Source organism: Saccopteryx bilineata, chromosome 3 (assembly GCF_036850765.1).
Source record: "Saccopteryx bilineata isolate mSacBil1 chromosome 3, mSacBil1_pri_phased_curated, whole genome shotgun sequence".
Lineage (NCBI taxonomy): Eukaryota > Metazoa > Chordata > Mammalia > Chiroptera > Emballonuridae > Saccopteryx > Saccopteryx bilineata.
Genome location: NC_089492.1, coordinates 252,741,479 through 252,768,968, shown reverse-complemented (window position 1 = coordinate 252,768,968; position 27,490 = coordinate 252,741,479). Strand labels below are relative to the sequence as shown.

Below are 27,490 nucleotides of genomic sequence, written 5' to 3'. Positions count from 1 at the left end.
TTCCCACTGCTGAGCTCTGCGTGTTTGCTGCTCCCACTGGGCCTCCAGATGCTGACCACTCTAATGATAATGGTGATTTCTCAAAGAGCCATGAGTACTAGATATCTTGTTCAATCACATCCTCCACTGTCAAACTGAACCGTGAGTGTGAGTCCTAGACAGTCAAGTAGGCACTGGTGATGGTGGTCATCTATGGAGCACTGTGGAATATTGGCAAGCACATCGACTGACAGGAGTCAGATGGGATTCATTTTGAGTCTGTGCATAGCTACTTACTAGCTGAATGCTTTCAACAAGTCATGTCACCCTCCACAGCCTCCATCATTTTCTCTTCTATAAGACAGGGGTGATGATCCCACCAGAAAGGACTGTGAGAGAAGTAAATTGCATTTAGTTCCTCAAGGGTGAGGCCATGCTGCCATGCTTCTCGTACCCTCGTAGCCCACAGAGCACCTGGCACACAATAGGTGGAGAGTGAACGATAGCAGTTAGTAATGTTTGCAAGAGAGAGAATATATTCCGAACACCCAGCCAAATCAAGAGAGAAAGAAGAAATAAAAGGAAGAAAATAAATGTCTTGTTCTTGACTGTATGGACCAGAAATCAAAGAGGCAAAGGGGTTAGGAGTTCAAGGTGGTTCTAATTACAACGCCAATGTTATTAGTTGTTAATTGTCTGCCTATTGCTATCATCTCTGCTCAGTGTCAGATGTGTTCTCTCTTTCTGAAAGCAAATCCTGCTTCACCAAAACTTTGTTCATGTAATTAATATATTTTCATTATCTTTGTTCAAGCATTAGCTGCTCAAACTAAATAAAACATGGGTAGATCTCGGCCATTCATTGAGGTGAATGCGTGTTCTGCGTGGGGCGGTATGGTGGGAGGGTGGGAGTGCATACCAGTTCTGTTGACTCACGGAATCTGCTATGTGGAGCTACGGACAGGGCAGAGCTTCTGTCAGGGTACCAATGGCTGGGGGGTGGAAAGCTTGCATTAAGTTGAGCAATGGAGGCAACTGTTGAAATACTAAATGCATTTGCTTTTTAGATGGTCAGGTAAAATTTGAAGTGCCTTGATAAAGTCCTGAGACCATCCCTTTGTGGCTGAACAGTCAGATTTCACTCTGCCAAGTTAATAAAAAAGGAGCTCAAACAGACCTGTGGAGGAGCCTGGGCTTTACACGCAGGCATTTGTGGGAATGAGATAAGGATTAAATGTCTCTGTCGCATGAGGTGTAATTAACGTTTTAAGTATCTTTCAAGCAGATGGCCACTTACGCAGGAAACTGATCATATTTCTGAAGAGAAGAAGAAAATGTGCCCCCCCCCCTGCTAGGCTATAACCCCAAGACTCAGCAGCACTCATTTCTCTAGTGGATATGGGGGCTGGTCCCTATCATTAATAAGCAGGAATCCTCGGGCAGTTCTGGACTCCTGCACCATTGAAGGTGTTTCTTCATGCATGCATTCATTCAACAAATATTAGAGCAGGGGTGGTCAACCTTTTTATACCTACTGCCCACTTTTGTATCTCTGTTAGTAGTAAAATTTTCTGACCACCCACCGGTTCCACAGTAATGGTGATTTATAAAGTAGGGAAGTAACTTTACTTTATAAAATTTATAAAGCAGAGTTACAGCAAGTTAAAGCATATAATAATAATTACCAAGTACTTTATGTCGGATTTTTGCTAAGTTTGGCAGAATAAATCTTTATAAAACAACTTACTATAGTTAAATCTATCTTTTTATTTATACTTTGGTTGCTCCACTACCGCCCACCATGAAAGCTTGAACGCCCACTAGTGGGCGGTAGGGACCAGGTTGACTACCACTGTATTAGAGCATCACCTATGTGCCCACCAGAGAGATCAATAAGATATGGCTCCGTCCGCAAAGAACCCACAGTCTAACGAAGCAAAAAGACATTATAACATAGTGTGATGCCTGCCGAGCTGGAGGTTTGGGCAAAGTGCCGTGGAACGCTGGTGTGCCTGAGTCTACCTCGGAGGCAGGGCTAGGGATGCCCTCAGAGGTGGTCAGGACGGAGAGTGTGAGGGAAGCCATTCCAGGCCCTGGACCAACATGCACAAAAGCCTGAAAATTGGAGGACCAGGCCTATTCTAGGAGTTGCATAGACTTGAGAATAGTTTGAGCACAGGGAGGAAAAGTAGAAGCAGTAGCAAAAATGAGGGTGGGGGATATTCACCCAAGTGTTTCATGGAAGCCAGAGACCAGTGCCCCCCACATCAGCATACATATGACATTTGGAATACTGTTATTTCCTGCCCCTAGGGATTCTTAATCACCTGGGATCGTCTCAACCTGTCCTCCTGAAAGGGTATGTGGTTGACTTGACTGACTTCCGGAATCAAAGGAGATGCTGGATATAAAGAATTTAACCTAGTCCAGTCACTCCATGAAGTCAGAAGACCTAGGTTATTACCCAGTGTTGCTATTTAGGGATGTGTGAACTTGGGATTAGCAAACTTCCCTGAACTTCAATTTCTTCATTTAATAAATGGGTGTAATTATGAAGAGAACTAAATAATTTAGTGTTATTCTATTTATAAACTGAAGCATGTTGCCTAAGGTAAAGAGTTTATTAGTATTAATTAGGATCCATCTGTAACTTATAGGTGCCTGGACCCCTATTCTATTTATGCAGGAGTCCCAATCAAGTTTTTCCCTTTCCCACACAGGGGAGCTTTGGCTCTCCCACCAACCATGGTCAGCTAAATCCCACATGGCCAGACACATTGGCTCTCTGCTGCCCCCATCTGTCTGGAGCCAGCTCCCACCGTAGCTCCAGGACGGGAAGCCCAGCCTGGTGCTACTTGGGACCTCCCTCCTATACTTCTTGATATGGCAGGAGCAGAGAGTCGACTTCATAATCCTTCTTGGTTTATGCTTACATGTGCTCGCAGAGGCACCTGGGAGATCTAGGGGCATTTTGGGAAGGTGGTAGAAGCTGTATGGTCAGCAGGCAAAAGGCCAAGACATTCTTTTTGTGCCCAGAGCCTTGGCAATGTAGGCACCTGGCTGTCTATAGCCACACCAAGAGTGTTCCTGGGATCAGACCAAATTCCTCTCTGAGAGGCGGATTTGGGAAGGCCATCATTCAAAAGCAAATGATTTCATCAGCTCCATCTTCCAGCTGTGCAAATTGGTTAATTACAAGGCCTGTAATTTGCAATCAATATTATCTCCTTGGCATCTACTTCACTGGAGGCAAATATTTATGGCCACATTTGAGAAAGGGCACATTGTCTTAATCAGGAGCCATACATGGAACGCTGGAAGAAGGGACTCTTGGGGCACTGATAACAGTTTTTCTTTTTATGGTCTGAAAGATGTGGGGGAGAAAGCACAGGCAGATGCTAGATCAAGGCCCTGATCTGCACAAGATAGCAACCACCATGGGCACTGATCCCGAGGAACAGACCTCAAACACAGAGAAATGTTCTGTGTACAAACATGTCTGACATAAAGTTTTTTTAATGGTAAAAAAAAATTAACTTAATTATTAATAGAAAAAGGGTAAATAAGTTACTGCATTTATTCAATGGAATATTATCTAGCCATTAAAAATAATGGTTATGAGAAACTACATAGTAAAATAGAACATTTTTAAATGTGCTGTTAAGAGAAAAATAAGAAACAAAATAACACAGGTATTTGGCACCTTCTTAAAAATATGCATAGAAAAAGGTCTGAAAAAAATACATCGATAGGGCAATAATCATCATCCTTGAGCATTTCATCTTCTATTTATTCTATATTTTTCTTGAGTAAGCATGCATTAATTTTACAATTAATATTTTATTTTGAGAGAGAGAGACAGGAAGGGAGAGAGATGAGAAGCATGAACTCATAGTTGCGGTGCCTTACTTGTTCATTGATTGCTTCTTATATTTGCCTTAACCAGGAGGCTACAGCAGAGGTAGTGACCCCTTGCTCAAGCCGGTGACCTTGGGCTTCACACCAGCGACCTTGGGCTTCAAGCTAGCAACCTCGGGTTCAAGCTGTGACCATGGGGTCATGTCTATGATCTGACATTCAAGCTGGCAACCCTGTGCTCAAGCTGGCTACCATGAGGTCTTGAACCTGGGTCCTCAGCATGCCAGGTCAACACTCTATTCACTGTGACACCACCTGGTCAGGCAACAGTTAAAAAATATTTTAAAAGGCAAGCCAAATAAATGATTGGTCCTACTGGCAGCTTCACAAAGTCACTGTATTCCACATCCTGGAGTGAGGAAGCCAACTTGCATCATAGAAATATATTTTCATTCATTCAATGTTGGTGATTGCATGAGGCAATTCCTCATAAAAAAAAAATATCTCTATATAGATAGACAGACAGACAGACAAGATAGACAGACAAACATATATCTATTGGTATTGGTTCTATTCCTTTAATTAGACTTCTATTAACACAACCTGTGATCACATTGGCCCTGTTGGCATCCAAAGTGCCTCACTGGCACCAAATTCGACCTAACCAGTGGCAGAGCTAGGATGTAAGCCTAGGTCTTGTGGTCTCTGAGCAGGCCCCTTCCCTCTACCACACTGCCCCAACACATACCAAGACCATCTTAGAGAAGAAAAATATTCCTGTTGCCTACAGTAGTCCTTCTGGCCTTGGGCCTTCCAAAAGTCTAGAGGGTCAAAGGCTTGGTTTGAATACACTTAACTATCCACTGTATGGTTATCCATTAACAGAGCAGAGGTCTCCTTCTCTCTGATAGTGTGTTGGACAGTGGACACAGGAAACAAATCCTAAGCAACAGTTTTTCTTTCCCATCTCTGTCTATCATCTCTGATTCCCTCTGTTATGTCCAACCCTGCCCAGCAGGTTGGAACACAGTGCCAAATAATTAACCAACCTCACCTGCTAAGTAAGCCAGCCTTACCTGGAGACCAAAGCACATTCAGAGGTGGGCTAGACTCTGGCCCAGGTCATCTGGAGCCGACTGAAGACCCTGGTGATCAAAGGCACAGGCCCTGCTAGTCACCTTTCGTGATCCTCTCCTCCATTTCCCAAAGCCTCTGCTTAGAATGTGCGTCCCCTCTCCTGTCTGTCTGACAAGTTCCCACTCTTGCCCCGATGCCCAGCTCTGTGCCTCCTGCTCCAGGCAAACCCTCCGACTCCCTATTTGGTGCCCACGCGGCCCCCTGCACACACTTCTACATTAAGATGACTACTGTATTGTGGTTCTTTGCTTCTCCTTTTCTTTTGGGCTTTCTCTAGGTCAGGGGTCGGGAAACTTTTTGGCTGAGAGAGCCATGAACACCACATATTTTAAAATGTAATTCCGTGAGAGCCATACAACGACCCATGTACATTACGCATTATCCAATAAAAATTTGGTGTTGTCCCGGAGGACAGCTGTGATTGGCTCCAGCCACCCGCAACCATGAACATGAGCGGTAGGAAATGAATGGATTGTAATACATGAGAATGTTTTATATTTTTAACGTTATTATTTTTTTATTAAAGATTTGTCTGCAAGCCAGATGCAGCCATCAAAAGAGCCACATCTGGCTTGCGAGCCATAGATTCCTGACCCCTGCTCTAGGTGAAGAACCAAATCTAATTCCTCTTTTTCTTAGTGCTGGCATAAAATATGAAACAGAAGATGCACCAAAGCCTTTGTAATGAATGAATGAATGAATTATTGAATGAGTGATCATTTGAATTTCAGGTCTATTTATTTCATCTCTGAATCAAGGCACCACTGCTAGGTGTTCATTTTGGTATCTTTAGAATTGAAATATCTGCTTAGAATCATTGTGAGGATTATTTGAGATGAGGGGTGTGGTGCAGCTGTGCAATCCCACAGAAAGGCTGTGTGCGCGCATGGGAGCATGCCTTGGGAGCCGTCAGGGCGGTTTATCTTTTCCCAAGATGTGTCAACAAGACCTGAGGCCTCTGGGTTTTTCCCTTCCTCTTTTTCTCTCTTCCTCTCTCCATTCCTCCCTTTTTTCTTTCTTCTTGCACTCTTGTTTTCACTGAACACTTAATATGTGCCAGATACTTGAGATAAAATGAAAGACAAGTCAAACCTATTTTCTGCTTGCCAGGAGAGTATCGTGAGGGAATCGTATAGGAAACAACAATCACAATTCAGCGTGCTAAGAGCTGGGCCCAGAAAACATGTGGGCTGTGTGAGCCCGGGGGAAGGGGATTCACCAGGGCCCTCAAGGTCAGAGCATACTTCCTTTAGGAAGACTTATCCTCCCATCAAATAGGAGCCAATTCATCGAAGGCTGTTCTAACACAGGGATAGATACATTAGGAAGAGTGGAGATGAGAGAGAATGGAGGACCATTGGAAGGTCAGAGTGTAAAGTGTGGGTGAAGGCTTGTGGAGAAGATGGTGGTTGGATAAACGTTAAAATATAAGACGAGCGGTCAGACAAGGGACAATCATATGGGGCTTTATTAGCCATGGGGAAGCATTGGTCTTTACCTGCGGATCAGTGGAGCGGAGGGATGAATCTACCTCGGGGAGTAACATGTCCAGGCTGCTCCCCAAAAGAGTGAATCAGAAACCCCATGGGAGGAAGACATTTGGGGGAGTTTCTGGACAGGCCATATTTGAGATAACAGGTACAAGCTGGGGAGCTTGGCCTGGAGAAGAGCTCTCCGGGAGGTGGGCCAGGCTGCTGTCTTCACATCTGGGGCTGCGGGGGAGAGGAAGCAGACATGCTCTAAGCAGTGGGTGTGACTGGCTGGCCCGGAATCTCAGCTCTGTCACCGCACACTACACCTCTGTAAACCGGGCACATCAGGCAGCCTCACTGAGCCTCAGTCTCCCCACTGGTACAATTAGAACTTTAATGCTAACTCCAGTGCACTGTTGTAAGGATTTAATGTGAAGACGCTCCCCAAATGCCCTGCACATGTTTGGCACATGAGAGATGCGCCTGTTAGGTCCACAGGATTCTAAACACCACTACTGAGATGGGGTGAGAGGCACGTTGGCAAGGGGGAGCATGGGAGGAGGAGGGAAGCAAAAATAAGTTCAACTTTGAACAGAAACACAATTCTGTTTGCTTCCTATTTTGGGAATTGCTGCAGAGGCGGGGGGGGGGGGGGAGGAGGTTCCCATTTTAGTGCGACCCGCCTTCTCACTGGGGCTGCAACTTTCAGTACTCCACCGGAATCTTGAATAACTTTATAAGAGATTCATTCGCTCGAATTGATTCCTTCCAAGACATCACATTATCCCCACCCCCACCACACACACACACACACACACACACACACACACACACACACACTCTTGGGACAGGAATATGTAGTATTTCATAATCACTCCTTTGGAAAAGTACAAGTTCTGCCCCATTGGGGAAGGGAAGGGACCAAGAAGTCACAGTCTTGTACAAGTCCTCCTCACCTTTGAACATAACTAGTCAGAGAAGCGTCTAAGGAACAGGAAATAGGGTGTGTGGAAGGATCTGTCTTTCCAGGAGTTAAATCAATTTAGAATGGAAAGTAGAAGAAAAAAAATAATAAACACCCACAAAAATGATTTTCAGCCTTTTATTTTTTTAAACTTAAAATTATGGAAATTGTTTCTGACTGCAAATTGCTCCTAATTAATTTCTTGGCTCTGCTGGGAAAATGTACTGTTCTGTTGATTTCTAAATTCCATCAGCTTAAGTATCAGAAAGGCATTTCCCCCCTAAAACTATTACCATGTGGGTTTGCATTTGGGGTTTATCAGCACAGTGTGAAGGGCAAGGGGAGATGGGGCAGGTGGCGGTTTGTGGGCACCGAAAGGCATGGGTGCTCAACTCAAGGCCAGGCCCCTACATTTCAATGTCCGGGAGAAGGTCATGTCCTCAGGAAGCAGAATCTGAATGTCACAGGCAGAATCATAACATGAGCGCCGCCAGGCGATGGAATTGAAGGAGCTGAATTGAAATTCCATCTCCTCTGCTACTTTAGACAAATGGTTAAGCCTTTTTGAGCCTGAGTCATTTCTATAAAATGGGAGACTAGTAATAATGTTAACTAATATTTATAAAACTTTTACTACATGCCAAGTGATACCCTAGGTGCTATTCGGTGTTTTCATCTTTTCTTCTCCACAGCTCTATGAAATAGGTATCGCAACTTTTTCCATTTTACAGATGGAAAAACAAGTTCCCAGGGGTCATGCAAAAATGCCTAACTTTTCACAGGTGATGAGTGGCAGAGGCCAGAGAACAGCCGAGGCAGCTGGGCTCACCGGGAGGGAAAGAGGCCGAGGCCTCAACTACTGGTCAACCTGCCCGCCTTCCTCATTAGACTGAGAGCATCTGAAAGCCAGGGGACCACTTCTTAATTGATTTTGTATCATCATGTAATTAATGTCTGATAGGTAAAAATATATAGTTTAGATGCTCAATTAAGTATTGGAAGAATTTAAATCTGGAATCAGTTAATTTGGTGCAGTTTAAGAAAATATATTCAATTTCAATCATTCAGCAGATGTTAATAAAATATCCATTGAATATCAGTCACTGTACCAATCAATGAATAACCTTGGACACTCAGCAATTTTGTTTCTGGGGACTGATCCTAAGAAAATTGTGTAAAGAGAGATGAACAAGAATATTCATTCATTCATTCCATTCCAAAATTTGTTGAGAGCAATATATATATATTCCCATTAAACGAGACAAAATCCCTGCCATATAGCAATTTACAATCCTGTGGATAGACCAAATGGATATACTATGTCAGGTAGCAATAAGAGCTATGAAGTCAAATGAAGTAAGGGAGGGTAGGGAAATGGGCTGTGAAAGGAACTGATTTTTTTGGCTGAAGGCTCAGCAAAGGTGTCTACGAGGAAAGGCAATTTGCGTAGAGGTATTAGTGTCACGAGGGAATTGAGCCATATGAACAAATGGTGCAGAGTAGAAGTATACTTTATGAACTAGTTTTCTTTGTGACCTTCGGCCAATCACCTGAGCTCTCTAGCCTCTTGGACTGGGATATAGCAAGGTCTCTCTCGCTGTCTCCCACCTGTGTTTCAGGGGCACCCCTTCCCACTGGGAGCCCAGAATCAGGCTGAGCTGTATCTAAGAGAGCCTTCTGGTACCAAAATATCTTGCAAATTTCAAGGGCTACACATATGTAAGTTAATCCTACTCATCTGCCAAAGCCAAACTCAGTATTACTTCCTCTCTGAAGCCTTTTTTCACTTTCTCAAGGAGGATGTTTCTAGACTCCCTCTATACTTTTTATACACCTCTGCAGTAACAATTAGTTTGTCTTTTTTTTTCAGGGCCTGATGTTTTAGTTTTTTGAGTCAAGGACAATGTCTTATCTGTTTCTGAATCATAGCCCCCTAACTCAGTGACTGGTACACCCTGGTGCTTAATATGGAATAGCTGAATTGATTGAAAAAGGCATTTGGAGATTGCAGAAGATGCTGACATGAGTTAGGTAAGGCTTTTAGTTAATTTCAACCTGTTCTTTCATACATAGTAGGCATATAATCAAAGCCCATTGAATGAATAAGCCGGTTTTAGAAAAGCAGTTTATGTTTGCTGAGGGAGTATTACCCCATCTCTGCAACTCAGTCTTGTTTTGACAATCATCAGACATGGTGACACAAAGATGCAGAGTGAGGACAGGTGGAGCAATGTAAGAAATAGTCCCTTTTGCTAAAGATCCACTATAGAGCAAGCGGTGTGTTAGGCAGGCCACTGAATCATTTTCCCAGTTGCTCTTTAGAATAATCCTGAGAGTAGTGCATACTGTGTCAGAGAGATTAAGGCATCAGTTTCATGCACGGAGTGGAAGAGGCGCAGTAGGACCAAGGTGTCAGGAGGGTCTAGTACAATGTCCTTGTTCCCCCAAGCCCGTGGCCCAGGAGAGGCTGTAAAAGGCTTTGAGAGAGCTCTGGGAGACGCTGGGATTTCCTCTCCGGGAGGTGCATCAGGTCGCTGGTTTTTACGTGAGGAGATGGCTGCTGTTTTTAGAAGGCACACATAGACCCACAGTCACACAAGTAGACATCCTGGTACGCTGGCAAGTCGGAGGATCTACAGCATGGATTCTGCACAGTCCAGTCTCCATCCCAGGTGATAACATGCCTTTCTCAGGTTACCATGTTTGTTCTATTCTAATGTCACCAATTAATTCTCCCTCAGACTGTCGTCAACAAGTTTCTGTCACGAGATTGTGAGCACTTTGAGGTCAGGCACTTGCTATTCCTGCCTCTCCTGTGCCTACCCCAGAGCCTGGTACAGAGCAGACCTTAAATCATTGCAAATTAAAGAGACTCTAATGTTCATTTTATGTGGCAACTTAACTGGGCCACAGAGTGTCCAGATATTTGGTTAAATGTTATTTCTGGGTGTATCTCTGAGGGTGTTTCTGGGTGAGATTAGCATTTGAATGGGTGGATTCAGCCAAGCAGACTGCCCTCCCCCATGTGAGAGGGCACCAACCAGTCCATGGAGGGTCTGAGTAGGTCAAAAGGGTGAAGGGGAGAGACTTTGCTTTCTCTCTGCCTGACTGCTTGTGCTGGGACACTGGTCTTCTTTTGCCTTTGGGACTTACTCCATCAGCTCTCCTGTTCTCAGGCCTCCTGACCCGGACTGGGACGACACCGACACCACTGGCTCTTCTGAGTCTCCAACTTGCCAGCTTCAGACCGCGGGGCTGCTCAGACTTAATAATTATGTGAGCCAATTACTTATAATAAATCTCTCTCTCTCTCTCTCTCTCTCTCTCTCTACATATATATATGTAGAGAGGGAGAGAACAGATATTTTAGCCCCAAGAAGTGGGTGCTACTGTAACAAAACCTAAAAAGGTGGCAGCAACTATAGGACAGAGCACCAAGCAGAGGCCAAAAGAATTTTGAGGTGCCTCTGAGAAATACGGATGCTAAACGTGATCCTGGGGAGATCTCAGATGGAAATAAGGGCTGCATTATTAGGAACTAGAGGGGAGGTGATTCTGGCTATGAAGTGGCAAAGGGCTTTGGTGCACTGTGCTCTAAGGTTATTTTGGGATGCAGAATATTAGAATATCCGAGTGATAAAACTGGATGTTTAGCTGAAGAGATTTTTAAGCAAAGTGTTGACAGAGAGGCTTTGTTCCCCTTGACTGCTTATAGTAAGAAGAAAGAGATAAATTGAAGAAAGGATTATTAAGAAAAACCCCCAGAATTTAAAGATTTGGACAATTCTCAGCCTGTCATATTGCAAAAAGTGATAAAGTGTGTTTGGAAGAGAACAGTAAGGATATGGCTGGACTATCACTGGATAAAGAGATCATGGATGCAACTCAAGAACTTAATCAGCCACCTCAGCAGAAGCCAAGAATAGAGATAAAGTTGTACCAGCCAGAACACTACCAGCTGGGACTACAGGAGACAGAGAAAGTAGGATGAAACCAGAGAAGGCTTTCAGTCTTTGTGGATTCTACAAGATGGGACCATAAAGCTATTTGGTTGTGAATGTACATTATTACTCAAGAAAAAGGAAGACAGATCAGAGGGAACATACAGGTTCCAGGGGTTGGAAGAAGTCAGTCAGTGTGGAAAGAATGCTGGGGCAGGGTAGGGTATGAGACAAGGCTGGAGAGATTATCCCAAAAGTCTTGGAATGCCGATGAAAAGTTTTAAGCCAGTGGAGACGGAAAAAGTGGGGTGCTGAAATGATCACAAGCGCTGTTTGACAAGTGAGTTTAGAGAGACCAGTTAGGGGGCTATTGTAGTGCATGTGAAAAACAATAGTATTCTGTACCCAAGTGGTGGCAATAGTATGGAGAAACGTTGATGGATTCAGATTTTTAGGAGAAGCAACATGATCAGGAGTAGAGGACAGGTGACCCAGATGCCTATCCTGGTTCTGTTACAGATTTCTGTATAATCTTGCTCAAATCCCCTCCTGGTGCCTCAGCATCTCCCTCTCCCACCAGGAAAGCCCTCAAGATTTCTCCAAGAAATGGTAGAAATACAAAAGCCAAAGGATTAGGGCAGTGGTCCCCAACCCCCGGGCTGCGGACCAGTACCGGTCCGTGGGCCATTTGGTACTGGTCCGCAGAGAAAGAATAAATAACTTACATTATTTCTGTTTATTTATATTTAAGTCTGAATGATGTTTTATTTTTAAAAAAATGTCCAGATTCCCTCTGTTACATCCGTCTAAGACTTACTCTTGACGCTTGTCTTGGTCACGTGATACATTTATCTGTCCCACCCTAAAGGCCGGTCGGTCCGTGAAAATATTTTCTGACATTAAACCGGTCTGTGGCCCAAAAAAGGTTGGGGACCACTGGATTAGAGCATCTTTCAGAGCTCTTCCAGTGCTGACATCATGATTCAATAATTTTGAAATCCTAATCCTTTTTTCTTCCCTTCCCCGAATGTCTAAGACTTTCCTTTCTAACACTTTACTTGCTGGAATGATACACAAGCCTGTAGCTTGATGATAAGCAGTTGTGACACCTTGAATCAGGCTACAAAGCAGACATTGCCAGGTGTCTACTACACAAAAGAAAAGAAAAAAAAATCTCTCATTGGAAATTTCTCCTAGATAGAGATTAAAAAAAAATTAATAACAAAAAATCAGTGTCTGATGGGGAAATGCCTTGGATGCCGATAATGATGATGCTACAATAATTCCTTAACTTCTTTTAGTGCCTCAATGTGCCTTGTCTCATCTGATACAACAACTATGTGAGGTATGCTAGTGCATAAGAGGAACAGAATGAGCTAAAAAGAAAAAGCAAACACTGTCACTGTTTGAAGAGACTTTAGATGTTCATTTATTTGACAAATATGGATATTTATTAAACCCTTACTATGTGCCGTTCTGTAGGAGACAGTATAAATGTAATAGACAAGGTCTCCATTCTCATGGGGATTTAAAAGTACTAAAATTCATATTAATACAAAATATATAATATATAGCATACAATATATTATGTAATGATATAGAATATACAACAAAATATTTTAAAAAATAATAATTGTAAGTTCTTTGAAGGAAAGTTAGGGTGGTGAGTTAGCAAGTAAATGGAGAAGGTAGTTTTCAATAGCATAGTGAGAGAAACACCTTGGCAAGGTGGCATTACAGGCAAAAAGAACAGTAACTGCAAAAGCCAATCATGGGAAAGGGCTTGACTTGTCTGAGGAACAAAATGGAGATCAACTTACAGCTTAAGGAGACAGAGAGAGTTATATGACAGGAGGTAGGAGAGATGTAAGAACCCAAACCAAAAACGCTCTGTGAATCATGGTGAGGGGTTTGGGTTTTATGTGAAGTGATGGGAAGCCATTGAAGAGTTCTAATAAGGAAGGTGATAACATTTGATTTCAGTTCTAATAAGGTCACTCTGGCTGATGTGTGGATAATAGACCATCCAGTGGCAAGAGTTAAAACTGGCAGACCAAATAAGAAGTTATTATAGTAATCCAGGGTAGATAGGGGTTCGTGGCTAAAACAGAAACATGGTGGAGCTGAAAATAAATGGGTAAGTTCAAGATATATTTTGGGGGTAACACAGACAGGAGGAGTGAATGTTGGTTGAAAGAAATCTTTTTAACCTCTTCATCTGCCCTTGTGGGCAAGGTGAGGGTCAGGAAAGAACAGAGAAAGGAAATGACTGAAACAAAAGTTGAATTCAAGACTTCTCACTTCACACGGTGCTTTTCCCGGTCACCCTACAGCCTCTGTGCGGAGTGACAGCCCAGCCCACTGTAGGCTGAGCATGCTCAGTGGAGTTGGGGTGTACAACTACTAATAGTCTTAACTGCTGCCAAGTCGGTGTGTGGCAGGGAGGCATCTGGGTATTCTGTATTAGAACAGGAGTCCTTTGGCCTGACCTGTGGTGGCGCAGTGGATAAAGCGTCGACCTGGAAATGCTGAGGTCGCCGGTTCAAAACTCTGGGCTTGCCTGGTCAAGGCACATATGGGAGTTGATGCTTCCAGCTCCTCCCCTCTTCTCTCTCTTTCTGTCTCTCCTCTCTCTCTCTCTCTCTCTCTGTCTCTCCCTCTCCTCTCTAAAAAATGAGTAAATAAAAAATAAAAAAATTAAAAAAAAAAAAAAAAAAGAACAGGAGTCCTGCACTTGCTCATCCCCCACCTGCTCAGTGCTGGCCCTCCAGCACAGGTGTGTCAGGAAAGCAAGAAACCCGCCATGCCTGCTGAGGGTGCACAGCTGCTCTCTGCTGGTCCAGAGGAGAGCACTGGATGGATGGTGTGTACGTTTTGTGGAATTTCTCCACAGATGAGAAATGAATATGCTGGCAGTTTGCATCCAGATTCTTCACAGGCTCATGTTAACTTTGGACTCTTAGTTTTCATATTTTTACTGGAATATTTGGGAATCACAGCCAATTGAAGCTCACCTCCCTGGCTCACCTCTCACTCTCTGCTTACACGTTATTCACATAGAACACTTCTTTGCTCAAATGTGTGCATATTTCTTACACCAATATAAGCTCGCCAAAGGCAGAGATGCCTCTGGGAGCCCAGTGCTTCACAGAGCAACTGGCATAGACTGTATATGCTGTAATTGTTTGCTGAGAGAATACAGCAGTTAACTTCTCCCAGTCTTGGTTTCCTCAAACTTTTAAAAGGGAATAATTAATAGCTATCTCATAAGCTTGTGAAGTTGAAATGAGTTAACACGTAAGGCACCCAACACAGCATAGGAGCTTAAGAAACATTCACACATTATCTATACATCAGAAGCATTCCCTTTGTTCAACATCATTAGATAGCAGGGAATGCAAATAAAAACCACTAGAAGATGTCACTACAGACTTATTAGGCTGGCGAAACATTTAAATATACTGACAATTTCAAGTGCTGGTGAGAATGCAGAGCTACCGGAAGCTTGTACGTTCTGGTCGCTGGTTGGAATGTTACCTGGTACAGTCCCTGAAATGTTCAACATAATATATGACCCAGCAATTCCATCGCGAGGGATTTACCAAAGACGTGAAAACTGTGTTCATACCAAAACCTGTAAATGAACGTTTTTTGTCTATCTGGAATTGCCCAAACTAGAAACAACCCAGTGTCCTTTAGTGAATGTATAAACTGGGGCACATCCCTACAATTAAATAGTTTTCAACAATTAAAAGGAGTTAATTATTGCAACATACAACTTGGATGAGTTGCAAAGCATTAAGCTAAGTGAAAGGAGCCAGTCTTATGAGGTTACCTATTGTATGATTTCATTTTCATGATATCCTTGAAAAGGCAGAACTACAGTGATGGGGAGAGCAGATCGGTGTCTGCTGGGGTTTGGGGGAAGGGGCGACTGCAAAGGGGTAACACCAGGCAAGTCCTCTGGGGTGACAGAGCTGTTCTGTGTTCCGATGGGGTGGCAGATACACAAATGTAGACCTGTGTTAAAATTCATAAGAGCTGTACACACAAAAAATAGTCAAGTTAACTGTGTGCTAATCTAAAATATTAAGCAAATTAAAAGCTTTCCCTTACTGGCATTAACACCTAGTACCCGAGGCCTCTCAGTTCCAAGGTGTCTTTAATCTAAGGGCAACATCTTAGTTATTTAAGCTACCTCTCATCTTTTACCTCTGTGAAAGATCAGAGAGAAGAAACAGGTTACAGACAGAGTGAAAGTATACAGGAGACTGCTTGTCTAGAAGTTTCTAAGCTAGAGCAGCTATTTCATTTCAATTCAATCCTGAACTTTCAAAGAGGAACCAACTCCCCTCCTCTTTTTAAAGCTTTGCTAGTAAAACTGTCCTTGCACTGAGCCAGCGATAAATCTACAGAACGCTATGGTAATACCCACAGAGGAGGCAAAGGGGGCCTCCATAAACCACGCGATTTGAGCTGCTACAGATGTTGCAGCGGGAATTTATGGATTTCGGCGATCCTTATCTCTTCTTGCCAGTTTCTGCACATTGAATCACGCACTACCTAGTCTATTTTAAGAGCCATCATTTTCCTCCCCTTTAAATATTAAAAAAAACCTGTGGCAATTAATTTCTTCCATACTGTTTTATCATGACAAATAAATGTGAAATGCATATTTACAGAGCACATGTAATTGCATTTGAGCACATGCAAATGACATGCAAATCTTACATTCTAAATGAGTTTGTTTATCATTCCTGAATTCTAATCCAAGGACCTTACTTTTAAAATTCAGTTTACATTCTGACATGTATACAAATGAGTTTGACTCTGGAAAATAACTTAATAAACCCAGGGTTAGCTATGCAATTAGAGGAGGCATCTGGGAGCTATAAAATCTGGGAAACAACATTTACATCTTTTTCTGCATTCATGGTTTCAATTTCCCAGCTCAGCCCCTCTCCTCACCAGCCAGCACGCCTCTCACTAGGCCACCCCATTTTCCATCATTCCTGCAATGCTATCATTTGAAATGACTTCAGTTTTTTTTGGGGGGGGGGGAAGGCATATGAGTGCATTTCACTAAGGATGACTTCATCAAGTCATTGTCCTCTGTGCGTTTTCAGAAACCAAGATGAGAGTGAGACATGAATTGAAAACTAACAGAATTAGCACGGATCAGGACTTTCATTCAGGTTTCTTATTATTATGCTGGCCCGGATCTGCTGCGGGTATGAAAGTCCTCCCATGGATTACTGACCCTCTAAGGAAAGCTGTGAGCAGCCATAAATCCGATTTGTCAAAGGTCATAAGACAGAGATGAGAAGGCGGGATGGGATTCTGCCAGAGCTTTTAGAGGGAAGGAAACAGAACCATAAAACAAAGTGAAATGGTGGTTCCTCAAAAATTAAAAATAGAACTACCACATGATCCTGCAATCCCACTTCCGGGCATGAATCCAAAAGAACTGAAAGCGGGGTCTTGAGGAGGTGTTTGCACGTTCATGTTCACTGCAGCATTATTCACAATAGCCAGGAGGTGGAAACTCAACGTCCACTGACAGACAAATGGGTAAACGAAATATGGTGCACCCGTACTATGAAATACAATTCAGCCTCATAAGGAAGGAAATCCTGACGTGTGCCACAACACGGATGAACCTTGAGGACTTTATGCTAAGTGAAATAAGCCAGTTTCCGAAAGACAAACATGGTATGATTCTACTTATATGAGGTATCTGAAGTGGTCATAGAAACAGTGGGTAGAATGGTGATTACCAGGGGCCGGGGGATAGGGGGGAAGTGGAAAAGGGGAGTATCTGTGAACTGGTGACAGAATTTCCGGTTTGCAAGATGAAAAAGTTCTGGGAATCTGCTGCACAACAGTGTGAGTATTCTTAACACCATTGAATGGTGTACTGAGACATGGCTAAGATGGTAAAAAACACACAGAACTTGAACGTTGCCCAGGGAAGTGACACCTTGGAAACAGAAAGTTTTACGTGTAATAAAACTACCTTACATTGGTATAATAGTGGTTGAGCTTAGGTTGTAAAACTATGGGTGAGTTCTAAAAATTTTATGATTCCCAAAATTTTCTTGAGGCGGTATTTTGCTTATGAGATACACAAAATTCTAAGAGTGGTGTTTTAATATAAAATGTCTTGTTTAAATAGAGGTTTTGAAATTAAATTCAAATGACCTTTGAATACATCCTTTGATTCTAATAAAAAACAACAACTTTAAGTGATGGTATGACCAGCCTTTTGTGACCCATAATATTAGGTAAACTATAGCCCACAAGCCAAAGCTGTCTGGCTGCTGCCTGTTTTTATATGGCCCATAGGCTAAAAGAGTTTTCATATTTTTAAACGGTTGAAACTATCAAAAACAGAATAATATTCTGTGACATGTAAAATTATATAATATTCCATTTTCAGTGTCCATAATAAAAATTTATTTCACATGCACACACATATACACACACAGACAAGCAGAAAATTCCAATTCTGAATTTCAGAAAAGCATAGCATCGTAAGACATTCTAATCAGAAACAACTTCCAAACTGATCTAGTATGAACTTCTCATTTTACAGATAAGAAACTGAGAATGAGTGATAACATGACTTGCCTTGAGTCCTAACGAGTTAACAGCAGAGCAGAAACTCTATGCTGAGCACTTTTCTCTCTTGTTATACTGAGCAGACCAATAGGTTAACTGTGACTCAGCATTCTCTTCTGCTTCTCCCTGATCCCCGTTTGGGGATGGCATATATTGAATGTTGTAGTTATTATAAGCCATGTACCCTTTGCAGTCCTGGTGCATTTAGTCCCCACGCAGTCCTGGGAGGAAGGTCGTATTGCACCAGGGGTCCCCAAACTACGGCCGTGGGCCACATGCGGCCCCCTGAGGCCATTTATCTGGCCCCCGCCGCACTTCCAGAAGGGGCACCTCTTTCATTGGTGGTCAGTGAGAGGAGCATAGTTCCCATCAAAATACTGGTCAGTTTGTTGATTTAAATTTACTTGTTCTTTATTTTAAATATTGTATTTGTTCCTGTTTTGTTTTTTTACTTTAAAATAAGATATGTGCAGTGTGCATAGGGATTTGTTCATAGTTATTTTTTTTTATAGTCCGGCTCTCCAACAGTCTGAGGGACAGTGAACTGGCCCTTTGTGTAAAAAGTTTGGGGACCCCTGTATTACACCAAACCTGGAGAGCTCATTCTTCTCCCCCTGCCCCACACACCAGCCACGCTGACCTCTGTCAGGCCGTCCAGCCATCCCTGGTGTCCCCTGCCCTCTGGCTCCCACCGACTTCCATCTCCGAGGGCCTTCACTCCGCTCTCGCGCCCTCTCCCTGCAGGGCCTTCAACCTCCCCTCCTCCACTGCCTCCAAGTCCTACCCCACGTTGGTCAACATGTCCAAATCCCTCTCTAGTTGAAGAAAGAGGCGCTCCCTCAGTGCTGAACTTCCTCTTTCCTTCCTTCCCAGCCAAGCTTTCCTGGAGTATCGTCCACAGTTGCAGTCTCTCTTTCAATTTCCACTGACTCCTGACCCCACAGCAGTCTGCTACCCACTTCCACCCCAGCCCACTCTCTACAAGGACTTCTTTGTGGTTTGAATCAATAGACGCTTTTTAAACCTTCCGCTTTCTTCCCAGTGATCACTCCCTTCTGCTTTAAACCCGTGCACTAACTGATGACGCCTCATGTTTGGAGTCACATGTCCTGTATCAGGAAGGACAGAGAGACAGGCACCCATTGTTCCAGCCGTTTTCAGTGCGCCTCTGTCCGTGCTGTTCCCTTGGTTTAAGGCGCCCTCCCATCACCACCTGTGCCCCTGCTCTCACCCGTGTTGTGAATTCCTGTGTACCCTTTAAGATCCAACTGATACCAAATTATGGTATTTACTTATGAAGGTTTCTGTAAAGATGAAGTGAGTTCACACATGGAGAGTACTTGGAACAGTACCTGGCAGGTAGTAGGTACTCAGTCGAGGTGGCTAGTGACTGTTATCACTGTTTCCGTCCCATCATCTACTGCTCCCGGGACAGCGGGAGCCTATGGAGCAGGAGGCCCAGGAGGCCACAGGCCTGATCTGCCCCATCTCCTCGGGGGCACTGGGTTCAAGGATATAAACTCCTATGATTATCAGCAGTGTGAGACCCACAACCTGGGAGATAACAGAGAGGACCTCAGGGTCCGAACACATTATTTAGACTAAACTTTTGATTGCCTCCCACTCTTCCACACCCCCAGCCCCCTCCACAGTGAGTAAAAGAACATAACAATTGGTACTTTTAAAAAAGGGGCCTTCAACACCTGAGTTATTTTGAGTCTCCCCAATGCTGGCTTATGTTAAGTCCTCAGTAAATGTGTAGATCTTGTGAACGGTGAGTGGCAGGTCGCAAGGAGCAGGTATAGACCAGACCAAGAGAGTGCTTCCTGCCGACCTCCACACTGGCTGTGACACTGTCTTAGGCTTCAGGCCTTAGACACCCTTCTTATAAGCGCTCAGGTCTATAATGTCTTTAACTGTCACTCAGTCACTTCATGACCTTAGGTTAGTCCTTTCTCCTGTTTAGGCCCAGTTATTTATACGTAAAATGAAACAGTTAGCCTAGTTCAGGTGTGGAAAGTAGGTTTCTTCTCACATTAGACATCAGTGTTTGAACAGTGGCTGGCTAAAGTATTGTGTAGAGGGGTTTTGAAATTGAATCTAGGCTGAGCAGAAAAGAGTTTCATGATTTAGTAATATCATAGGCACATGAGATAAGGGACTGGTGGTCCGTGTATCACGTTCTTTTTACTCCTGAACTAAATAACATACAGGGAGCCTTGGGTTATGACAGTCTTGACATATGATGTTTCAGGTTTATGACGCTCACTCACATAAAAACTTTAAAAAATTGAGATGTGAAAAGAGGTCTGCAACAGATCCTGTACCCTCTACATCAGCTGCTTCTCAAGATGAAACACCTGTAGCGCAGGTAGAATCATCTCCAGTGTCTCCTGCATGTTCCTTAGGTAATCCTGATTCACCTGACCCAGTATCTCCAGCACCTTCTGCAGGTTCTCCTGCCTCTCCAGCTTCCTCCTCCCAATAGGTCACTCTCTCCCACCTTGCAATGCCCTTTCCAGTGCAAGCCAACCACAGGAATAAAGGTAAGGAATGTTTTTTACACTCATTTGTTGTCATTTTTTCTGTTATTATAGTACAGTGTACAGTACAGTATACTTATGTCCTTTTATTTTTTCTATGCTTTTATGTTCTAGATTATGATTTTACAACTGTGTTAGGATAGCTAAGTGACTTAGGCTAGGGTGCGTTTCGACTTACACCAAAATTCAGGTTACGTCACTATCATAGCAATGGAACCATGTTGTAACCTGAAGACCCCCTGTACTCCATTTTATTCTAGTAGTCCTAAAGGTTTACCCAGCTTTAATCAGCACATCAATTATGGTCCTTCTCTCCTTACAAGATGTAATTATGCTTCTGCATGTGCAGGTTACCCGGTAAAAAGACTTACCCAACCAAAAACTTCTCCAGTATTCACTACTTGAAGAGGATGAAATCCAGCTCAGAGAGGCTGTTCCACAAAGAAAGGAAGCGAAAGAGCCCAGACTTTGGAGTCAGAATGCTCAGCCACTTTCAACCTGGATGATTCTGAATAAATTGCACAACCTGTCTAAACTTTAGCTGCTTCTTTCCAAAATGGGATAATCTTTCCAATCACAGAATGATAATGAGGATTCTGAAATAATTATAAAATATAGAGTACCTAGCGCTGTCAGATATGTGTGAGGGAGACCCTCCATATAAATTCCATCTCTCCTCTTCAAAGTAAGTGCAGGGAGCGCTGGACTACAGATGCCTGCTTAGGGATAGAGACTGTGTCCTACTTGCCTCTTTATACCCAGTTCTTGATGCAAAATAAATGTCAGTGGATAGAGCACTGGCCTGCCACGTGGATGTCTGGGTTCGATCCCCAGTCAGGGCATATGGGAGAGGTGACCTTCTGCTTCTCCCCACTTCCTCTCCTGCTTCCCTCCCTCGTCCCTTCCCTTCCTGTAGCCAGCGGCTCGATTTGGTTCGAGCTCCGGCCCCAGGCGCTAAGGATAGCTGGGTTGGTGTGAGCACATCCGCCTCAGGCACTGAAAATAGCTTGGTTGATTTGAGTACCCCCGGACTGGGGTTGCCGGGTGGATCCCTGTTGGGGCACATGTAGGAGTCTGTCTCACTATCTTGCCTACTCTCACTTAAAAAAAAAGAAAAGAAAGAAAAAAAAAAAGAAAAAGAAAAATCTGCTAACCTGAATCCAAATTAAATTCAATAGGAATAAAGTTAGATTATCTTTTAGATTCCTTTCAGTACCAAGCACAGAACCTGGCACATATCTTCGCTCATAAACGCTTGTTGAATATCGTCCTATGGTGGCCTGATTCCAGGATTCCATTAATGGAAAAGCATATAATTCCCAGAGGGACACTGGCGGCTGGGCCACACGCCCACTCACTGCGGGCGCTGTCTTGTCCGCAGAGCAGCCACTTGTGGCTGCCACCGTTCCACATCCTCTTGCTCAGAGGAGAGAAAGTGGCAGTGATAGATCCATTGTGCCCCATCGGCATTTATATGAAGAAAAGGATTCTAATTTTCCACTGTGGCCCCAGGGGGCACTCAGAAAACAGGTTCTCTCCCATCTCCCATCTAGACCTGGCCGATGGTGTCCCTGCTGGGCCTCGTGAAACGTTGCTCTCTTTTCCCATCTCGTTAGCTTCCCTTTGAAGTCCCCTTCCTTGTCCCTGTGGCACTAAATGGACCATGGTTTCACATATCTGAGTCATTATCTTATTGTTCTAAATGACATTTTTTTTTTTTTTTGCCACTGGCCCTGTAACTGTTCTCCTTTAGGTGAGTCCTGAAGAATTTCACGGCCTTAATGAGTACATCAATTATTGTTCACGGAAGATCCGACGTCTCCTTAAAGGTTATTTGAAGGTTGATTGCTATCTCAGTGCTTATATCCAGCAAATCTATCTCAGCCTTATGAATGCAGTTGACCTTTTTATAGGTACAGTGGAAAAATAACAGAACAAAAGTTAATTTAGACCTCTATAATATAACATTTTTTTTCCCTGAAAGAAATGAAAGGGCATTGAAATCGATACCTGCACAACAACACGCTGATGAATGTTGGGACCCAATTTTCTCATTTTGCTAACTTGAGATTGGGAATTCTGAATAGTTTTCAGCCCTGCATTCTTCGGGCACTGTGAAGTCTGCTGCATTGTGTCCACACAATGCTGCCGCACACTCATTATGGGAGTACCAGTGGTCCTGAAAAGGTCAGTTAGTTAGAAATGTCAGCACTCAATGGAGCCGCGCAGACCTGTGTGCGCACAGATCCAATTAGGGCGGCCAGGCATGCCACTGTAAGCCAGAATCCTAATGAGCAAGTACAAGGACGAGGGGGACACCGTTTGTTTCTTTCTTCTTCTTATCCAGAAGAAATGGAGATTGCTATTCAACGACCCTGCATGGGGTTGTTTAAATTACTAAACACCACTTAGGCTCCAGGTAAGCTGGGAGGGGAAGCCCAGCTTCTTCCAAGGCCTGAGCGGCCAGATGTGGATGGGAGGGTAATGAAGCAGGCGGGAGGAGCACCGCGCCCATGAGGCTGGTGGGACGGGTTGCCCTTCGCAAGACTTACTCAGGTTGACAGCTAAGAGCACAATGGCCTTCTTCTCAAGTTCATTTTTAAATAATCTCTAGGCCTCGACTATGTGCCGGGTCTTGAGATTAAAAACTGGTCTTTGTCATTTCTGACGAACCTAGACCACTATACAAACAGATGTGATGTGTGCATGAGAACCTGCAGGTGCATACGGATCGAGGTTTCCTGAACTCACCTACACCAGCGCTATTTCTAATCTGTCACAAGCTGATATTTCGGAAAGTCCGCTGCTCATAAACTTGGATGCAGCAGCAATGGCAGGTTGACGTCCCAGTTTCCAGATGCTGTGGACAAACAGTGAGCACACTGGCACCGTTCCGTGGCCGGCACTTTGAGGAACACTGCTCTGGCTACCTCTCCTTGCCTGCCATTCCTCACCTTCACTGGGCCCCAGCATTTTGCACTGATGGTCATACTGGGCTCTTCTCTGGCTCAGTCACTACATGCTTCTTTAAACACTTTTTGACATTTGTCCTTTGGCACCACAGCCCCACTCACAGTTAGAACCCCCTGCTAGCAGGCCGCTGTCTGAAGTTCCGTGCACTAGCCAGCCCCACACAACAAACAAAACCCGGGGTGGCTTTGTTACAAGCAGTCCAGGGACCACACTTTCAGAACAGATAGAAGATCCCTCGGGAAACCATACTGTTGGATGTCTACGCACAGGAGGCAGTGAAGACCTGCTTGGTCCTAGGCCCCAGGCCCTCCAGTGGCTGTTCCTTCAACTGAGGTCACTTAGCCTCATTGCAGCCTGCCAGATCCCAGCAACATTCAGGTTTCATGGTCACGGAAGGGTAGGAACAGTAGATTGAGAAAAGTGTTAAACTAGTAAATTAACGGGTGGGGATTAGTGTCTGCTTTTGTTCTGAACTGTCTAATTTTCTGCATCCTGCCTTTGTCTCAAGCCCATCTTAACATCTGTCTCTGTGGTAAATGGGCTCTTTGCTCATTCAGTTTTTCTTTTAATGTCTCTGCAAACTCTGGATGAATTTGTACCTGTGACTGGGAAGGCAGCTGAAGAGTCAAAAGTTCATTGGATATTAATTAGCAAACTTGGGTTCAAGCTCTGACTTTTCCAACTATAAGCTTTTGTGAACCTAGTAGGTAAATCTTTTCACTTCTCTTAGCTAAAGATACCACTTCATGGGATTGCTGTGTTGTTGAAACAAAGCATTTACTGCAAAATCATCTTGACAGTGTAATGCAGCGGAGCACAGCCAGCTGTAGTGGTGGTCATTATTGTTCCTGTTGTCATCTCTCCAGCCATGAGAAGGTGGTTAGGCTACCCTCCTCTGAACCTTCAGGGAGGAAGGAAAGAAGGATCATGGAATTTGGAGTAGAAAAGCTGAGAGAGAATCCGGGGGAGGACTCAGTGGAAACAACTCGAGCATGTTCCTGAGACAGCCTCTGTTGATGACCCTAGGGAACAAAACATGGGCAGAGGCAGGAGCACAGGAGGAAGCTGGTCCTCAGGTCCTGGTCTCTGAGATAGAGTAGCAAAGTGATGTAAGATGCTCACCAGAGCACTGTCTGCGGCTGGAACTGAGCCCACCTCATAAACTCATTTAATGACATATGGTATGGCATAGGCAAGTTTTGCTTCCCTGAGGCAGCTGAAAACCATTAATTCTCTTTATTGTTGCAATTAAAAACTCTTTGCTAACAAGCTAGTCTTCTGTATAATCCTTAGCAAAAGGAAACCTCCTGAAGGACATCCATCCATCCATCCATCCATCATGCATCCATCTATCCATCCATCCATCCATTCATCCATCCATCATGCATCCATTCATCCATCCATCCATCCATCCATTCATCCATCCATCATGCATCCATCTATCCATCCATCCATCCATCCATGCATGCATCTCAGAATGGAACTTAAGTGAGCTGGGCTGACTCCACTTATTTCTGCAGTTTTTGTGAAGAAGTGTATCAGGCTTATAAGAAAATGATTCGGCCATCATGTGGAGGGAAGGCAATTGCACTGCAAGTACCAAATACCTACCCTATTGGCCTGTCATAGCTGGGGCTAGGTTAGTGAGAAAAAATAACAGATTCCTGTGGTGACCATCCTCAAAGAAAGACTTCTCATAACACCATGAGCATTTTCAAGTTTCTGATGTGTGCCAGATACATTTTCTCATCTAATATAACAACCCTATGAGGTCAATAATATTAACCCTGTTTTAGAGATGAGAGAGCTAACGCTGTGAGAAGTTTTATTTTGCCCCAAATGATATAAAGAGTAAATGGTAGAACTGAGATTAGACCTCTGGTCTAGCTGATCTCAAAATATCTGAGGCATGCTGCCTAAAATTTCTTTCTTTTTCTTTTCTTCTTTTTCTCCTTCTTCTTTCCTTCTTCATCTTCATCTCCTCCTCCTTCTTCTTCTCCTTTTCCTTCTCCTTCTCTTCTTTCTCCTCCATTTCCTCCTTCTTCTTTTCTTTTGCTCGTTTTCTCCTTCTCCTCTTCCTCTTCCTCTTCCTTCTCTTTGTCTCTTTCCTTTTTTGTTATAGAGATACTTTATTTTTCTGTCCCAGTAGTGCTGAGTAAGCACTGATAATGGCAGGTCAGTAAATCCTGTAAAAATTTCCACATTTCTCACACCCATCCTCATCTCTCTCATTGATGATATTTTAGACCAGTATATGAAAGATGTGCACTGCCTGCTCTTACATGCTGACGTGTCCTTAGTACCTAGAAAATTCAAGTACATACCTTGCCTCCACTCAGTGGCTGCCAAACACCCATTTACCAAGAATGCAAAAGGCTATGATATAAACTGCAAACTGGATATTGGGGCTCACAACCTTCTTTTGCTAAATGAGAGTTCTTATATTTCTTAGTCCAGTGAGCCAAACATACTTCTCACATTCATAACCAAGGCAAAAGTCTTCATAGTTAGATCTGTGTTAGGATAGAAAGACATAGATGGACAAATGCAGCTATTTATTTATGGAAGAAACAGAAGCTAGACGATTCTCAGTACTTATTTCAGAAAACCCTGCCAATCTCAAAAAGCAAGGCCATTACTTGTATATCCTTACAAGGAGTAAGGGTAGAATCCTTGCCTTGAATAAATTAGAAAAGGTAAATGTGTCTAAAAGGAACCAAAGACATAGTACAGATGTTTCTCAACTTAGATCGAAGTTAAATCCCGACAAACTTATCATAAATTGAAAATGTCCTAAATTGAAATACAGTTAATACATCTAACCTACCAAATATCATAGCTTAGCTAAGCCTGCCTTATACATGTTCAGAACACAATATCCAAAAAATGCTGGCAACACGGTACACTATAGAGTATCAATTGTTCACCCTCATGATTGCATGCCTGACGGGAGCTGGGGCTCACTGCCTTTGCCCGACATTATGAAAGAGTAAACTACCATGTATTGCTAACCCAGGAAGAGAGTAAAATTTCAAGTACAGTTTCTACTAAGTGCATATCACTTTTCCACCATTGTTAAGTAACCATCATAAATCAGGGACTGTCTGTATTGATAATCATAATCATCACAATTAGCATTTTGATAGTCAGCCTCCAAGATGGCCCCTAAATGGTTCTCACTTTCTGGTCTTCATGTCCATATATATTCTCTTCCCACACTAAATAGACTGATCTGTGCAGCTAACAGGATATTATAGGAGGATAGGGTATGACTTCTTAAGCTGTATCGCAGAAGACATTGCTCTCACTTGGATTAGTCACTGTGAAGGAAATCAGCTGCCATGTTGTGAGAACACTCAAGCAGCCCTGTAGAAAAATCTCTGTGGTGAGGAACTGAGGCCTCCTGTCAAAAGCCAGCACCCAACTTGCCATCCATGTTAGTAAGTCATCTTGAAATGTGATCTTACAATCCCACTCAAGCCTTTAGATAACCATAGACTTGGCTGACATTTTAACTGCTACTCACAAGATAGCCTGAGCTAAAAACCATCCAGCTAAGCTGCTACTAGATTTCTGACCCACACATACTGTGAGAGAGCAAACAATATTGTTGCTTGAAACTGCAAAGATTTGGGATAATTTGTCATGAAGCAATGCAATCACAATAATAACTATTTAACGTCTTCTATGGGTCGTGCACTTTACTATGCTAACAATTTACATATACCATATTTAATCTTCACAAAATTCTAAAAAGTCTTATTACCATTCTGATATTATAAATAGTAAAAGGCAAGTAAGGCACAGAAAAGCTTATAGACTTTTCCAAGGTCAAACTCTAAGTAGAAGAGGTGAGAGTTGAACACACAATGTATGTATGTACTATAAATTCCTTGCCCTTCCACTTATACCCTGCTGCTGCACACATACACAATACGTAAATAAATAGTCTATAAATAAATCAAAAGTGGACAGAGCATATGCTTGCTTTTCTGTGTTCAT

The 27,490-nt window shown here is 43.3% G+C and overlaps 1 protein-coding gene and 1 long non-coding RNA gene across 2 annotated transcripts in view; one reads left to right on the top strand and one right to left on the bottom strand.

Annotated features, from left to right (window-relative positions):
• AGBL4 (AGBL carboxypeptidase 4) overlaps positions 1 to 27,490 on the bottom strand; it is a 1,318,466-nt gene that overhangs the window by 281,666 nt on the left and 1,009,310 nt on the right. The window lies entirely within an intron of this gene.
• Positions 16,890 to 21,023, top strand: LOC136329064 (uncharacterized). The gene is made up of 3 exons (XR_010730148.1): positions 16,890 to 17,063; positions 20,381 to 20,518; positions 20,865 to 21,023. It is a non-coding gene; the product is annotated as an uncharacterized lncRNA (long non-coding RNA).